General features: G+C 41.1%; 1 long non-coding RNA gene across 2 annotated transcripts; it reads left to right on the top strand.

Moving 5' to 3' along the window:
• The first annotated feature begins 122 nt into the window (after nt 1–122).
• On the top strand, nt 123–12,118 carry LOC116353123 (uncharacterized). 2 transcript variants are annotated; one of them, XR_004202500.1, is made up of 3 exons: nt 123–249; nt 10,202–10,476; nt 11,712–12,118. It is a non-coding gene; the product is annotated as an uncharacterized LOC116353123 (long non-coding RNA). The 2 variants fall into 2 exon arrangements; XR_004202501.1 differs by having other exon boundaries at nt 141–249; nt 10,280–10,476.
• The last annotated feature ends 4,814 nt before the right edge of the window (nt 12,119–16,932 follow it).

Below are 16,932 nucleotides of genomic sequence, written 5' to 3'. Positions count from 1 at the left end.
GATATGAGAGCCACATCGCAGTTAACAAAGAAAACAATATTTATTTACTGTCAGCTCAATCGAGAATAGGGTGACAGAGTTCTGAACAATAGTTTAAGGAGGAGGTGAGTATGTGACGTGCATTACAGAGCTGCCAACATGCTTATAACCAATGTGGCACTGCAGCTTACAAACAAAACACTCGTCCTGCTTAGTTTCTTTGACACTTTAACATGATGGGCACAGGCGGGCCTCATCCCTGTCATCAATGTAAGTAAAGGGCAAATGATTAATATGCATGTATGGTTTCACATTCTAGCTCTGAGGGTGATGTGTCAGAGGGCACCTTTTTGAACTGCTATCACTAGGGTTGTATGTCATTCTTTACAATGCAAATTCCTCCCATAAAATAAAAAATTCCTATTAGTAACCTTTTCCTGGTGGGTCAATGTACGGATCTAGAAAACGAATATACTTAAGGTGGGGATGGAGGAGTACTGTAGGTGTGTTGTATTTGTACAAGTACCTTCTGTGGGTGGCTCAAGGTTAGTTGAGCATGTCTTGTTACAACTTGTAACAACTATTTGTTGATGTGCTTGTTGAACAGTTGCTTTTCAAAATGCCTGCGTTGCGGCAACGGTAAATAGTTAATGTAATGAACTGTCTCACAGAGTGACTCATGTAATGAAATTTGAAATATTTCTGTAATATGCCCCAGACGTTACATCCACCTCGTGGTGTAGGATCAACTTTTCAACCAGTCCAACTATAAGGTGGATAGTACTTTTCCCACAGTTGTTGGGAAACCTTTGACAATAACATTGGACAAAATGTATGTCCATAAATATCGATTAGAGTAAACATACTCTACATTTGAGTTATGTAAAAACATTGTGAGCTGACTGCTTACTGTTCGCTAAGATACTGTAGTTGTTATGGGGTTGCAAGCCTACATCTCTCCAAATGGTGAAGTTAGAGCAGCTCTTACCATCTAAAATATGTGAGACCGATAGTTGGAGAGTGTGGGTGTGGTACTTAGTGCACACAGTTATAGTAATTCCCTTGTCCCATCATGCAAATCATATCAGAAAATCCTTTCAGTGGGTATCGTAAGTATTCACCCAGCTTGGATTTTTTCAATTTTTGTTGTGTTACAAAGTGGGATTGAAATAGATTTAATTTAGAAATGTTTCATTGATCCACACAAAATTCTCCATAATGTCAAAGTAAAGAAAATTCAACAAATTTGTTCAAATTAGTCAAACCTAAGTAACAAAAGTATATACTGAACAAAAATCTAAACTCAACATGCAACCACATCAACAATTGTAGTGAGTTACAGTTCATATAAGGAAATCAGTCAATTGAAATGAATGAACCCTAACCCTAATCTATGGATTTCACATGACTAGGCATGGGCACACCTGTCAGGTGAAAGGATTATCTTGACAAAGGAGAAATGTTCACTAACAGGGATGTAAATAAATTAGTTTTTGTGCTTATGGAAAAATTCTGGGACCTTTTATTACAGCTCAAGAAACATGGAACCAACACTTTACATGTTGTGTTTGTATTTTTGTTCAGTATAGTTGCTGCATAACTATTCACTACCTTTGTTTAGGAAAATTTGTTCAGGAGTAACATTTGGCTTACTAAATAAAAAAATAAGTTAGTATATGGACTCACCAGTCCCCCTTTCAAACTACAAAGATCAGGGAGCTTTTCCAATATTCTAAATAATGCTTTACTAAATGTTATTATACAAATGTACACATGATGAGATGATGGAATATGATAACTAGCTACCTGAGAAAAGCAATGAAGTCGAAAGAAGCTGTGAGGTGACAATTGTCTTTTCATCCCACATGCTTTTGAGTGGACCTGTAAAAAGAAAATGTATAAAACAATGCGGATCACATCCATATATTGAAATACTATATGCCTTGAGTTACAACATGCATGTCTATAGTTGTCTCAGTCAGACGTACCAAGAGTCATGATAACTGATGAAGTAGGCCTAGTTCAACTTTATCAGTTATATGTGGATGAAAAGTATCAAGAGGTTGGCTAACTAAATCCTTTTTCATATTGGCAGTTTGAAGTGACTCAAATCCTATTTTTTTCCATATCCGATTCCAAACGGTTATTTTTCCTGCAGTCTGAAGTGCCAAAAAGCACATGGAATCGGATATTTCAAGCCACATTTCAAACCCCCGTCTTATATGGTTTGAAGTCAGATACAAATCTGATTCCTGGCCATGCGACTTTAAATACAGCATTGAGATAACTTATTAATACAGCATTGAGATAACTTATAGCCTACCAACATCTTTTGATTACTGATGCACGGTTCTGACTGTCTGCCTGGTAGCCGAAATACTGACCTCTGCCTGGCTGTGCCACTCCCATCTCTCTCTTTCCCTTGCTACTTTGCACTTTCTTCGCTGTAAAAGATGCAAGAGTTTGCGTTCTCTAAAGTAAACTACAGCAACTACACTGAACACAAATAAAAATGCAACATGTAAAGTGTTGGTCCAATGTTTCATGAGCTGAAATAAAAGATCTCAGACATTTTACATACCCACAAAAAGCTTATTTCTATAAAATGTTGTGCACACATTTGTTTACATCCATGTTAGTGAGCATTTCTTCTTTGCCAAGATAATACATCCTCCTAATATGGAGTTGGGCCCCCTTTGCTGCTATAACAGCCTACACTCTTCTGGAAATCTTTCCCATAGATGTTGGAACATTGCTGCGGGGACTTGCTTCCATTCAGCCACAAGAGCATTAGTGAGGTCGGGCACTTGGGCCTGGCTCGCAGGTGTTCGATGGGGTTGAGGTCAGGGCTCTATGCAGGCCAGTCAAGTTCTTCCACACTGATCTTGACAAACCATTTCCGCATGGACCTTGCTTTGTACATGTGGAAATTGTCATGCTGAAACAGGAAAGGGCCATCCCCCCCCAACTGTTTCTACAACGTTGGAACCACAGAATAGTCTAGAATGTCAATGTATGCTGTAGCATTAAGATTTCTCTTCAGTGGAACTAAGGGACCTTGCTCGAACCATGAAAAACAGCCCCAGGCCATTATTCCTCCTCCACCAAACTTTACAGTTGGCACTATGCATTGGAGCAGGTGTCATTCTCCTGGCTTCCGCAAAACCCAGATTCTTCCGTCGGACTGCCAGATGGTGAAGCGTGATTCCGATTTGGAGGTAGAGGGTCCTTCATGGTCTGGGGCGGTGTGTCACAGCATCATCAACTGAGCTTGTTGTCATTGCAGGCAATCTCAACGCTGTGCGTTACAGGGAAAACATCCTTCTCCCTCATGTGGTACCCTTCCTGCAGGCTCATCCTGACATAACCCTCCAGCATGACAATGCCACCAGCCATACTGCTCGTGTGTGATTTCCTGCAAGACAGGAATGTCATCGAAGAGCCCAGATCTCAATCCCATGGAGCACATCTGAGACCTGTTGGATCAGAGGGTGAGGGTGAGGACCATTGCCCCCAGAGATGTCTGGGAACTTGCAGGTGCCTTGGTGGAAGAGTGGGGTAACATCTCGCAGCAAGAACTGGCAAATCTGGTGCAGTCCATGAGGAGGAGATGCACTGCAGTACTTAATGCAGCTGGTGGCCACACCTGACTCAAAGGGAATACTGTGCCATCTAAAACTCATGGTGCGCTGATTTTGTGCTCGTGTCTGCATTAAAAACAAATATTGATCCAGGTTGGATGTGACAGGAGAGATGAGGTGCACATTGTCGACCACAACCTGACTTTGAGAATATCAGACCTGACGTATATCAAGCACACCCATCTCAATAGTGGTGGTGATGAAGATAAATTATGTCAGACTAATTCGTAATTGCCTGTCATAGCCCCACATGAAAAGTATATTATGGTGAGTTAAGAATACAATAAGAAATACTGTTTTTTAAAATTTTAAAATAAACATTGCCTGTTAATTACATCATTTTTTTTCACGCAATTTTTCCTATTCAATCAAAAAACATTCAAATGTGTTGTAATTCTGTTAACTTTTTACTATCAGCATTTTTGAACAATAATAAAATATTATGTTATAAGCAAAAAGACAACAAAATTGTGAGTTCATCTCCATTTGCTTTATTTTTTTAATATTTCAACTTTATTTAGGCTAGTTGAGAACAAGTTCTCATTTGCAACTGCGACCTGGCCATCTACTTTGTGCATGACACAAGTAATTTCTCCAACAATTGTTTACAGACAGATTATTTCACTTTCACTTTCATAATTCCAGTGGGTAAGAGGTTTACATACACTAATTTCACTGTGCCTTTAAACAGCTTGGAACATTCCAGAAAATTATGTGATGGCTTTAGAAGCTTCTGATAGGCTAATTGACATAATTTGAGTCAATTGGAGGTGTACCTGTGGAAGTTTTTCAAGGTCTACCTTCAAACTCAGTGCCTCTTTGCTTGACTTCATGGGAAAATCAAAAGAAATCAGCCAAGACCTCAGAAAAAAATTGTGAACCTCCACAAGTCTGGTTCATCCTTGGGAGCAATTTCCAAACCACGTTCATCTGTACAAACAATAGTATAAACACCATGGGACCACGCAGCCGTCATACCACTCAGGAAGGAGACGCGTTCTGTCTCCTAGAGATGAATGTACTTTGGTGCGAAAAGTGCAAATCAATCCCAGAACAACAGCAAAGGACCTTGTGAAGATGCAGAGGAAACAGGTACAAAAGTATCTATATCCACAGTAAAATGTGTCCTATATTGGCATCACCTGAACGGCCGCTCAGCAAGGAAGAAGCCACTGCTCCAAAACCACCATAAAAAAGCCAGACTATGGTTTGCAACTGCACATGGGGACAAAGATCGTACTTTCTGGAGAAATGTCCTCTGGTCTGATGAAACAAAAATAGAACTGTTTCGCCATAATGACCATCATTATGTTTGGAGGAAAAAGAGGGAGGCTTACAAGCGAAGAACACCATCCCAACCACGAAGGACGGGGGTGGCAGCATCATGTTGTGAGGGTGCTTGCTGCAAGAGGGACTGGTGCACTTCAGAAAATAGATGGCATCATGAGGAGGGAAAATGATGGGAATATATTGAAACAACATCTCAAGACATCAGTCAGGAAGTTAACCTCTAGTGACACCCCATCCCGTGAACGGGACCGTTGTCATCATCTGACACTAATTAGCATAACGCAACGGACATAAATCTTCCTAGAAAATCTTCCTATTCATGAAAATCACAAGTTAAATATATTGGAACTTTTGTTAATCACCCTGTCATCTCAGATTTTCAAAATATGCTTTACAGCCAAAGCTAGACCAGCATTTGTTTAAGTTTATCGATAGCCTAGCATAGCATTATGCCTTGCTAGCAGCAGGCAACCTTGAAAATCAGAAAAGCAAACAAATTCAATCGTTTACCTTGATGAACTTCAGATGTTTTCACTCACGAGACTCCCCGGGAGATAGCCAACGTTCATTTTTTCCCAAAATATTAGTTTGTAGGCGAAATAGCTCCGTTTGTTCTTCACATTTGGCTGAGAAATCGACCGGAAATTGCGGTCACAACAACGCCGAAAAATATTCAAAATTAGCTCCATAATATCGACAGAAACATGGCAAACGTTGTTTAGAATCAATCCTCAAGGTGTTTTTCAAATATATTTTCGATAATATATCCACCGGGACAATTGGTTTCTCAGTAGAAGCGATTGGAATAATGGCTACCTCTGTACTTTACGCATTATTATCTCCGGGAACATCATGTGACCACTTGCGCAATGTAGCCCCCTACGGGTATTCTTCAACATAAATGCGTAAAACTATGCCACAATGCTGTAGACACCTTGGGGAATACGTAGAAAGCGTAAGCTGGTTCATAGCACATTCACAGCTCAATGGGGACTCATTGGCATGCAGCGCTTTCAAAATATGGGGCACTTCCGGATTGGATTTTTCTCAGGCTTTCGCCTGCAACATCAGTTCTGTTATACTCACAGACAATATCTTTACAGTTTTGGAAACGTTAGAGTGTTTTCTATCCAAAGCTGTCAATTGTATGCATATTCTAGCATCTTGTCCTGACAAAATATCCCGTTTAAAACGGGAACGTTTTTTTTCCAAAAATGAAAATACTGCCCCTAGAGTCGCAACAGGTTTCAAAGCTTGGTCGCAAATGGGTCTTCCAAATGGACATTGACCCCAAGCATACTTCCAAAGGCAAAATGGCTTAAGGACAACAAAGTCAATGTATTGGAGTGGCCATCACAAAGCCCTGACCTCAATCCAATCGAACATTTGTGGGCAGAACTGAAAAAGTGTGTGCAAGCAAGGAGTCCTACAAATCTGACTCAGTTACACCAGCTCTGTCAGGAGGAATGGGCCAAAATTCACCCAACTTATTGTGGGAAGCATGTGGAAGGCTACCCGAAACATTTGACCCAAGTTAAACAATTTAAAAGCAATGCTACCAAATACTAATTGAGTGTATGTAAACTTCTGACCCACTGGGAATGTGATGAAAGAAATAAAAGAGGAAATAAATCATTCTCTCTACTATTATTCTGACATTTCACATTGTTAAAATAAAGTGGTGATCCTAACTGACCTAAGATAGGGCATTTCTACTAGGATTAAATGTCAGGAATTGTGAAAAACTGAGTTGAAATGTATTTGTCTAAGGTGTATGTAAACTTCCAACTTCAACTGTATGTAACCTCAATAAACTTGGCACATACAAACATATCATATGGGATTGTCCTAAAGTTTATGAGTTTTGAAGGAAAGTGTCATCTATTCTCTCTGACATGATAGATCAAACTGTACCGCTTGAACCATTTCCATAGTTGCTTAACGATGATACTGGTATGCAGCTGAATGAGAAACAGCGAAAGGTTTGGCTGGCTGGGTTGACTGCTGCCAAAACACTTGTTGTTCAGTGCTGGCTGCCACCACATGGCTGGCATGTTTTCAAGACTTAGTTATGTAGAGTTATCCACTGCCCGTATGAATAATGCCAGACTTTGTAAACGTGGAAAGTAGCGGGTGGGAGGGTGTGTTTGTTTGTTCAAAAAAGGGAGGAAAGTGTCATATATTTTCATGATTGTATTGATCTTGTGACCCAATAAAAACCATTGTTCAGGGCCTCCCAAGTGGTGCAGCGGTCAAAGGCAATGCATCGCAGTGCTAGAGGTGTCACTACAGACCCGGGTTCGATCCCGTGCTGTATCACAACCAGCCGTGATCGGGAGTCCCATGGGGCGCCTCACAATTGGCCCAGCATCGTCAGGGTTAGGGGAGTGTTTGGCCGAGGGGGCATTACTTGGCTCTTATGCTCTAGTGAATCCTTGTGGTGGACCGGGAGCCTGCAGTTGTCAGGTGAACGCATTTCCTCCGATACGTTGGTGCGGCCGGCTTCCGGGTTAAGCGGGCGGGTGTGGAGGGTAATGTTTTGGGGGATCGCAGGCAAGGTGAGAATGGCATCCACATGGGACAGGATGTGGGTGATGCCCTGTCTGGAGAGCCTGAGGTGTATCTGTGGATGTATTTCAATGTCTACCTTCAAACTCAATGAATTCAAGGTCTGACACCCCGAACACACACTTTTCAGTGTTGAGTCTGGCCCCGTTCTCGATTAGCTGACGAAACACCTGCTGTGTGTTATAAATGCAGTGAGATCTCAACTCATGTGCCAGGGGAACCTGGAGGTATCCCTGCCTCAGGTCAAGTTTGCTGAATAACATGGATCCATAAAAATGGGTTGTGAGCTCCTCAGCGGTTGGTAGTGGGTACTTGTCGGGAATAATAGCTTTGTTCACGGCCCTGAGGTCCATGCAGATCCGAAGATTGCCATTTTTCTTGGGTGCAACGACCAGGTTTGAAACCCATGGCGAGGTGTCACTGGGCTCGATGATGTCATTCTCCAGGAGGTTTTCAAGTCCCTTATCAATGGGCTCCCAAAGGGTCAGAGGAACCCTTCGCAATGGCTGGATTACTGGCTTGACATCTTTGTTGACTGTAGACCGATGGACGAAACCTCTGATGTGACCTAGCCCCTCAAACAGTTGTGAGTACTCCATAGGCACAGGTGTAGGCAAGTGATGCACATGTGCACCAGTTGAATCTGACATCATGAATCATATTGTTCCTCGAGAGCTTGGACCGCTGATGTAAACTTGTTATCCACCGGCTGTAGAGTGGAGAAGACACATTGTCCCTCAGCGCTGAGACAGTGGTGCAGAATCTCCAGTTTTCGTGCATCGGCAGCTCCATGCAGATTGATAGCTACCATATACAACTGAAAGGATTGAAACCAGCGATTCCATGGAACATGTGGCTCTCCAGGGACTGGAAGAAATTGAGATGGTGGAGGTAAGCTAAACTCGGCCATCCTCGTCGCCAAATGTTCCACATGCAAGGAGGCTTGTTGTGCAATTAAACTGAACGTTTTACTTCAGATCAACATGTTAACAACTCGTAAAGAAAATCACACATCCAACCCTCACACCTCGGTTTACGCACAACCTGACTGATACATTCTTAAAGCAACAGTATTCAGTACTCAACTGAGCTACGACACCATATTACTGAACACAACAAGGAGGTAAAAATATATAGCATAGGTTCACAATATCAACATTCAAATGACTAATTTACACACCCCTGCACAGGACAAATATTTAGGATCAAAGGCCTGATTACCTGCATGTCCACCAATGTTTTTTACATGTTGAAATGTCCCTGCGGTCTGTCTTACATAGGGAAAACCTGTAGAAGCCTTGAGATCCGGATCAGTGAGCACCGCATAAATATATGGACAGGTGAGACAAAAAAACACGGTCTCTGTTCATTTTGTACAAGCTGGACATCCTATCAATTATCTAAGATACCTTGGAATAGAAATGGCCAAGATGTCACAAAGGGGAGGGAACACTGAGAGGAAACTTCTTCAAAGGGAATCTTTCTGGATACACAGGCTCAACCCACAGTCTCCTCTTGGCCTTAAGGAGGAGTTTGACTTAAAACCGTTTTTATAGTTCAAAAATGTCCAAATTGTTCTGTGCTTTTAAAGAAATGCCAATTGAATATTGTATATATACAGAACTAGTTAAAAGTTTGGACACAGCTGATCATTCAAGGGTTTGTCTTTATTTTTATTATTTTCTACATTGTAGAATAATAGTGAAGACATCAAAAATATTAAATAACGAATATGGAATCATGTAGTAACCAAAAAAGTGTTAAACAAATCAAAATACATTGAAAATTGTAGATTCTTCAAAGTAGCCACCCTTTGCCTTGATGACAGCTTCACACACTCTTGGCATTCTCTCAACCAGTTTCATGAGGTAGTCGCCTGGAATGCTTTTCACACATAGGCTATGAGCTTAATTACACACTAGGAGGTGACACTGCATACAAAGGTGGAAACATGCAATTACACGACAAACTGGACATCAAATACTCTTAAAGCATGCGACTTCACTGCAGACAGGTGCTTGGACCAATACAAACAGTCAAAAGACCCACATGATAGTGATGAAGGCACAAAGAGGACCCAGCCCTCTTAAGCTACAATAGCTGTTCTGTCCTCCTTTCATAACCCACCCTGTAATTTAAAAAGCTACTCCCAACAACTAAACACATTTGACACGGACTTGACACTAAAACATTGAAAACATTTAAAAACATTTAGCTTGTCTAGCTGACTAGACGCTCCCGTGGGGTCTGAGCGAGTGCATCCTTGCTGAGCCAGCAGGTATGACAAGTTGCAGGCCAACAGTAGGTACATATCTAATGTAGGTACATATCTAATGTGCACTGAGTAGCCTTGGCCTTAAGCAACAACCATCCCACCATTATAGGGTGAGTGCAATATAATTGCATATAAGGGCTACAGAGCCTCACGTTCATTGAAGGACCAGCTCCTCCGCTACCACGTTTCTGCGCTCTCACCTTATAATAGTTTTTACAGAGTCCCAGGCAGAGCTTGCAAACAGGCACAGGTGCCAGAAATGAGTTAATGATTTGGTGACGTCATTCCTTGCGAGCTGTTTCACAGCTTTACCACAGTCACATACTGGAAAAGGACTATTGCCCAATAAAGTAAAACATCTCTGAAATAAAAACAGTTACAGAACAGAGCAGCCAGAGCAGAATAAATTGTATTACTGAGTTTAATTATGATTATCTCTCCTTCTCAGTGTCTCTCTCTCCTTCTCTCCCTCCCTTTCATTCTCTCCCTCACTCCTTTCCTCACTTCTTCCCCTTCTGTGGCCAAGATGAACAAGGGTGGGATGGGGAAAGGGGCTGTGGCAAGCATTGGCATGCTCAACCTTTTGGTGCTACTGATTGCTGTGGACGCCACCTGTTGCTATATCAACCGCTGCGGCATGCTGATGTTCCTGGCTGTCAAGCTGTTTGGGCAGAAGGTCCCTGGGATGAAGACTGTGGAGGAGGGTGACGGCACCTGTAATGGGTAATACTGTTCTCTAGCCTACTGTCTGCCTGTTCCTCAATGTAACATATTCAGTTGTAGTGTGGTTATGTGTGTTTCTCTATATGACCCCTCCTGAGCCTCAGTTTATGTGTGTAATTCAATGCAGAGACTTGAAGTTGAATAGGCTAGGAACACCGAGGAATAGCATCCCAAAACTGCAGACACAAAATGGAGCAAATAATGGGTTGCGGTGGAGGTGGAGGTCACGGGCGACAAAGAACTCCTCACTAAATTTGAGTAGGTGGCCGATGACGATGTCAGAGGGGTGGACACAGCCCACCCTCCCCTAAACAGGCTATGATCCATAAAAAATGTCAAAAAGAGGCACCTCCACACTTATAAGTCAGCAAGTGTGTTTGATCACGGACTGATTAAATTATAACTAATTGTTACGAGAATTATGTTCTCAATGTTCATAACCCAAATCAATTAAACTACTCAGTCTGGTCGAATGAAACAGACGGAGGCCCAGCTAAATAGGCAAAAGGTTTATTCACGAGAGCGCTGGTCTGTTGTACAAAACCATTCATTTTATACTGGCTTCTTCCGCACATACTTTCACAAGCAAACATTAGGTATCCTACGCACACACGCACATACTTTCACACACAAACATTAGGTATCCTACGCACACACTGTCCTGCTACCCAGCCGACCTAGATTAGGGGAGTCCGTGAGAATCACTCCCTGTCCTCCCTCAAGATAAGGAGACCCTGGGAAGTACTCTCAGTGGCCCCAGCCAAGGTCGGCACCGAATCCTGCTCAAACAGTCTGTTTTTATTAAGATACTATAATAGACATATTGTACAGATATATTGTTATACCCTAATTCTGACTAAAAATTACACTCACGGATATATAATTCTACTGACTGATTCTAATCAATTTCATACAATCATATGGTTTCAGGGTGGAATATTCTATTCATTCATTTAAACATATAAATCCCATTATCACTAATATACCCATGTGCAAAGTGACACCCTTAGCCATTTGATACCAATTTTAATTGTTAGGTAGCCACCACCCACTTGCCACTGCTAGAGTCTTTCATGACTTGAGCTGACGAACACGGGAATGAATAGGCTTATTACTCTTATTTTCCTGTATTTGCATGTGCATATTTAGTTACTGCGCTAATGACTCATTAAATATTTACATGGCTAGTTGTAAGATGTATTTTATTTCTAACCTGACCTATGATTTCTTATCAGGAAAACGTCCCCCATTGGAGATCCTGCCACAGAGGTCTGAGTTACTGAACAGGAAGTGGCATCCTAGTATATGAAGAATGGAACCTGTAAATGCCAAAGTAGAAAGGAGGAAGTGTTGTGAGTAGGGGGTCTTAGTTAAATGTATTTGGAGAGTTCCCAGGACAGTCCAAGTTGAGAAAGGATAAGGATTCGGAAAATGATCTGTGAATTGTAAAGTCTAACATCAACAGATGGTTGTAATTTCATCCAGCCCTGTGTAATCTCCTGTTAAGTGTTACATTTCCTTGCTTTTAAATTCATGTGCCGTCACGACTTCCGCCGAAGTCGGCTCCTCTCCTTGTTCGGGCGGCGTTCGGCGATCGACGTCACCGGCTTTCAGTCATCGCCGCTCCATTTCTCATATATCCATTTGTTTTGTCTTGTTTGATACACACCTGGTTTTCATTCCATGATCACACTGCATGTATTTAGTCCTCTGTTCCCCTCCATGTCTTTTTGTGTAATTGTTTATTGTTAATGGTGTATGTTCACGCAATATACTTTTGTTTCATGTTCAGTGTTTTTTGGGCACTTATATGTCATTTTTGTGCATTTTTTTTTACCCGAATAAAAGTGTGCCTGTTTACTCTAATCTGCACTCCTGCACCTGACTTCGCCTCCCTTACACAGCCTTAACATGTACATTCATGTTATCTTTCAGTACTTTAAGGCTGCTGTAAATTGTCAGGGAGACCTTCGTAGTTCATTAACCTGTATAGATAGCATCATAGATAGCATTATAAATATTCACTTACCTTTGATGATCTTCATCAGAATGCAGTTCCACAATAAATCCTTGTTTTGTTCGATAATGTCCATCATGTATGTCCATTTATGTCCAATAGCTTCTTTTATTAGGGCGTTTGGTAAACAAATCCAAATGCGCGATCTGGTCCATTCGGAAACGTTCAAAAAGTTATATTACAGGTCGAAGAAACTTGTCAAACTAACTTTTATGTTTTATCATAAAAGTTTAATAATGTTCCAACCGGAGAATTCCATTGTCTGTTGAAAAGCAATGGAACGACAGCTACCTCTCAAGTGAAAACGCGTGACTGAGATCGAGGCTGTCGGCAGACCACTGACTCAAAGAGCTCCCATCCGGTCCCACATCACATGAGAAGCCTGCAACAACTTTCTAAAGACGGTTGACATCTAGTGGAAGCCTTAGGAAGTGCAACATGACCAATATCCCACTGTGTATTCAATAGGGGTGAGTTCAAAAACTACAAACCTCAGATTTCCCACTTCCTGTTTGGATTTTTTTCTCAGGTTTTTGCCTGCCATATGAGTTCTGTTATACTCACAGACATCATTCAAACAGTTTTAGAAACTTCAGAGTGTTTTCTATCCAATACTAAGAGTAATATGCATATATTAGCATCTGGGACAGAGTAGGAGGCAGTTCACTCTGGGCACGCTATTCATCCAAAAGTGAAAATGCTGCCCCCTTTCCCAAAGAAGTTAATTGAATCATAACTCATTATTTATTGAAGTCTTATTCACTTTAATCTGCAAAAAAAATCAATAAATGACTGTCACGCCCTGGCCATAGAGAGGAGTTTATTCTCTATGTTGGTTAGGCCAGGGTGTGACTAGGGTGGGCATTCTAGTTTCTTTATTCCTATGTTTTGGCCGGGTATGGTTCTCAATCAGTGTCACGCCTTGGTCTTAGTGTTTTGTGTTTTCGTTATATATTTGGTCAGGCCAGGGTGTGACAGGGGTTTACGTGTTGTATTTCGTATTGGGGTTTGTTGTATTTGGGATCGCGGCTGATTAGGGGTGTGTCTAGTTAGGTTTGGGCTGCCTGAGGCGGTTCTCGATCAGTCAGGTGTTTCTTGTTGTCTCTGATTGGGAACCGTATTTAGGTAGCCTGAGTTTCACTTTGTATTTCGTGGGTGATTGTTCCTGTCTCTGTGTAGTGTTCACCAGATAGGCTGTAATAAGTTTCACGTTCCGTTTGTTGTTTTTGTATTTATTCGTTATTTCATGTACCGTCACTTTTTTCATTAAAAACATGAGTAACCACCACGCTGCATTCCGGTCCGACTCTCTTTCAACAAACGAAGAACGCCGTTACAATCAGGGACAGCTGTCTATTGTTGTCTCTGATTGGGAATCATACTTAGGCAGCCTTTTTCCCACCTGTGTTTTGTGGGTAGTTGTTTTCTGTATAGTTTATACAACTTACAGAACTGTTTCTGTTTTCTCTATTGTTTATTTTGTTCGAGGGTTTTGTGATCAAATAATATCATGAACACTTACCCCGCTGCGCCTTGGTCCGATCCTCATTACGACGAGAGCCGTGACAATGACATACCATTATTTGATAAGGACAGTTTATCCTAACATATTAACATGTTTCTACATTGAATATAGAGCTTAATCTCATTAAGGAATAATGACGTGTCAAAATTACATCTCTTTAAGTGTTGTATTCATGAGAAATATACAGAGCTCATATATTACAGAGCAATATGATATGCTTATTTTTTAATAATCTGTTGTTAAATGGAATACCCTGTGTGCTCATGTAATCATTTTATGTTTGTATTTGTATAATTATCCACTTTTTTTACTGTTTATTTTGTACATTGTACACTGTACATTGTTAGTACATACACATACAGTATAACAGCTTGTTTTTTGCTATTTAAAAAACGTGACCTTAACATACTTTTTTTCATTCACTTTTCTTGAGTTTACCATACTGTAGGCCTTGAGGTCTAGATATCAAAGTTCTCTGACCACCTCAGTGTGTTTGCAGTTGTCTGTAGATAACTGCATCGTCATCTTCTGCCTTGTTATTCCGCTGCATCCTTTTAAAGGGAACAGGTTTTAGTGCAGATCTATATTTGTATTTACCTAGTAGTTATTACTATATTACAGATACTACATAATGTAAGCCTGTTGTTGCATTGTTGGGGACACGTTTTTTGCAAGTTATTATGCAATGGTTTGATACACATTATTTTCCTTGTGCAATTTACTTTGAGTCTCACTCACTCTGTGGTTATTTACCTGGGTGAAGGAGCAGGCCTGATATTGAGCTCTGCGTAGTTCATGTCATCAGGATCAGTGATCGGTTTGGCTGACCATTTCACGTTTTCATAGATGTCCTCTGGTCTAGACAAGGTTGCTTTCTGTAACTAACAGTCAGAATACAGTCAAAATACTGAGCACTGGCCCCAGGCATAGAATGACTCTTTCTTTCTACTCATTGGCATATTTTAATGAACTCAAAGTTCAATGGGATTGATTTCCACATTTACATACAAGCTGTTTTTTATTTAAGAAAAACAGAACAATAAATTCCATGTGTAAGGTTTGTTTCGCAATGACAACATAGCCCATTCGCAATGACAACATAGCCCATTCGCAATGACAACCACAGTAAGGCCACTGTTCGTACTTTACTTTCCTCTGATCACCTACTTGGGGGAATGGTTTGGTTGGAACCTTCTTCTCGCGCGTATTCAACTTCCGTCTGTGGATGATACAACAAAGTGAGAATTCAGCCATAAAGGCCAACTAAATAGCCTGTTATGCTTTTTAGTAACTTTCCACTGTGGGCCAACCAAACCAACAGTTGGTGGTTGTCGATGCCAGTATGGTAAATCTTTTCGAAAGAACATTGGAAATAAAGAAGTTGTGAAAGTCTCAGTTGTGACATGATTACGACATCAAGCCTGTAGACAGTGTATTTTCATTTGTGTACACAGCTGAAGAGGGAGGGGAATGGGGCGAATATAATTCTATACATTTCTAAAGAAGAGATAGGGGAGAGAGGACCCTTCGGTGCACTATAATATATGTTTAGTACTTTATAAGACATTTTCAAACCACTCACCTTTTTATGTAAATGAAGAGCACCACGATCACTGCTGTGACAAGGAAGAGAGCCCCAAATGCTGCCAGGACCATCATTAAATGGGCTGATTCTGGAACACAAGAGAAAATACACTATTAAACCTGATCAGATCATATACTGTAACTTCATATCCCTCTCGGCATGCCTTTGTTTTGTTGAGATACACAGGGCAGACATCACAACAGCGTGACATACAAGAAGTGCAGAAGTGTTGCAGTACCTTTAACTTTCACCTCATGTTCTGTAGAGTTCTGTGATCCAACGGCATTCTGGGCCATACAGAAGTACAGTCCACTGTCATCAGAATCTATTTCATGGAAGGTGTGTTCTTTCCCCATCCCTAATCTTAGTGAAGTTAGCGTTCCTGTCCTCTGAAACCAGGTGTAGGTCTCTGCTGCAGGGTTGGCGTTATTGCTGCAGGTCAGAGTCAGACAACTGCCTTTCACTACCTCGGGGCTCGGGCTGACCTTAAAAGAAACGTCCGTTGGAGGTAGCAGACGTACAGAAAACAACATTGTATTGTGTGTATTCATTTGATTGTATGTTAGTAGTACTGCATTTATACATTAATACAGACAATGAATCAACCAGGCCAACTGAAATGTACATTGGCCACTGAGAAGAGAAAACAACAACTTGAAGGTAGCTGACTACTGAAAGAATCTTGCTGACATCTCACATCCAGCAGTATTGGTGTAGACATGCCTTGTCCCAGACCACAGGAGTTGCACCCAGTGTCATTAGAGGAAAGTGGACCTAGGCGATACTGCCCACCAGGGAGTGGGTGGCCATCTTCAAACCAGGGATGCAAACTAGTCACCCTTTGGCGAAATTTGCCGTTTTGAATCCAAAATAGGTGACCTATGTGATTTGTGTAGATCCGATGAGAAAGGTTTTGGGGGGGTTGGATCACTACTGGCTGTAAGCAAACGAGTGATGCACATTTGGAGCAATACTGGCTGTATCCAAGGCTCAGTCAATCGTTTACATAACAACAGAATGCAGCATTTCCCAAGTGCAATATTTATGTGTGTGGTTACAAGCGTTCTATTATAAAGGCTATCAGGGTTAACTGCAATATTAGTGTATTGTTTTTTTTCTCAAGACTTGAGTGTCATTTGCAGTAAAGTCTAGGCAACAAATAACATTGGATTGCTTTCTTTACATTTTTGTTATGTTATGTTCACATTATTCACTTTTTATTTTACACACAGAAACGGGTCATGCAGATCATATTCTTTGTTGTTTAATTAGTTAAGACCTGCATTTCCCCCTAGCAGGGAGGTTTTGCATGTTTAATTAGTTAAAACC

This window comes from Oncorhynchus kisutch, linkage group LG13 (genome assembly GCF_002021735.2).
Source record: "Oncorhynchus kisutch isolate 150728-3 linkage group LG13, Okis_V2, whole genome shotgun sequence".
Taxonomy (NCBI): Eukaryota; Metazoa; Chordata; class Actinopteri; order Salmoniformes; family Salmonidae; genus Oncorhynchus; species Oncorhynchus kisutch.
The sequence above is the reverse complement of the archived record's forward strand: the minus strand, read 5'-3'. Positions and strand labels throughout refer to the sequence as shown.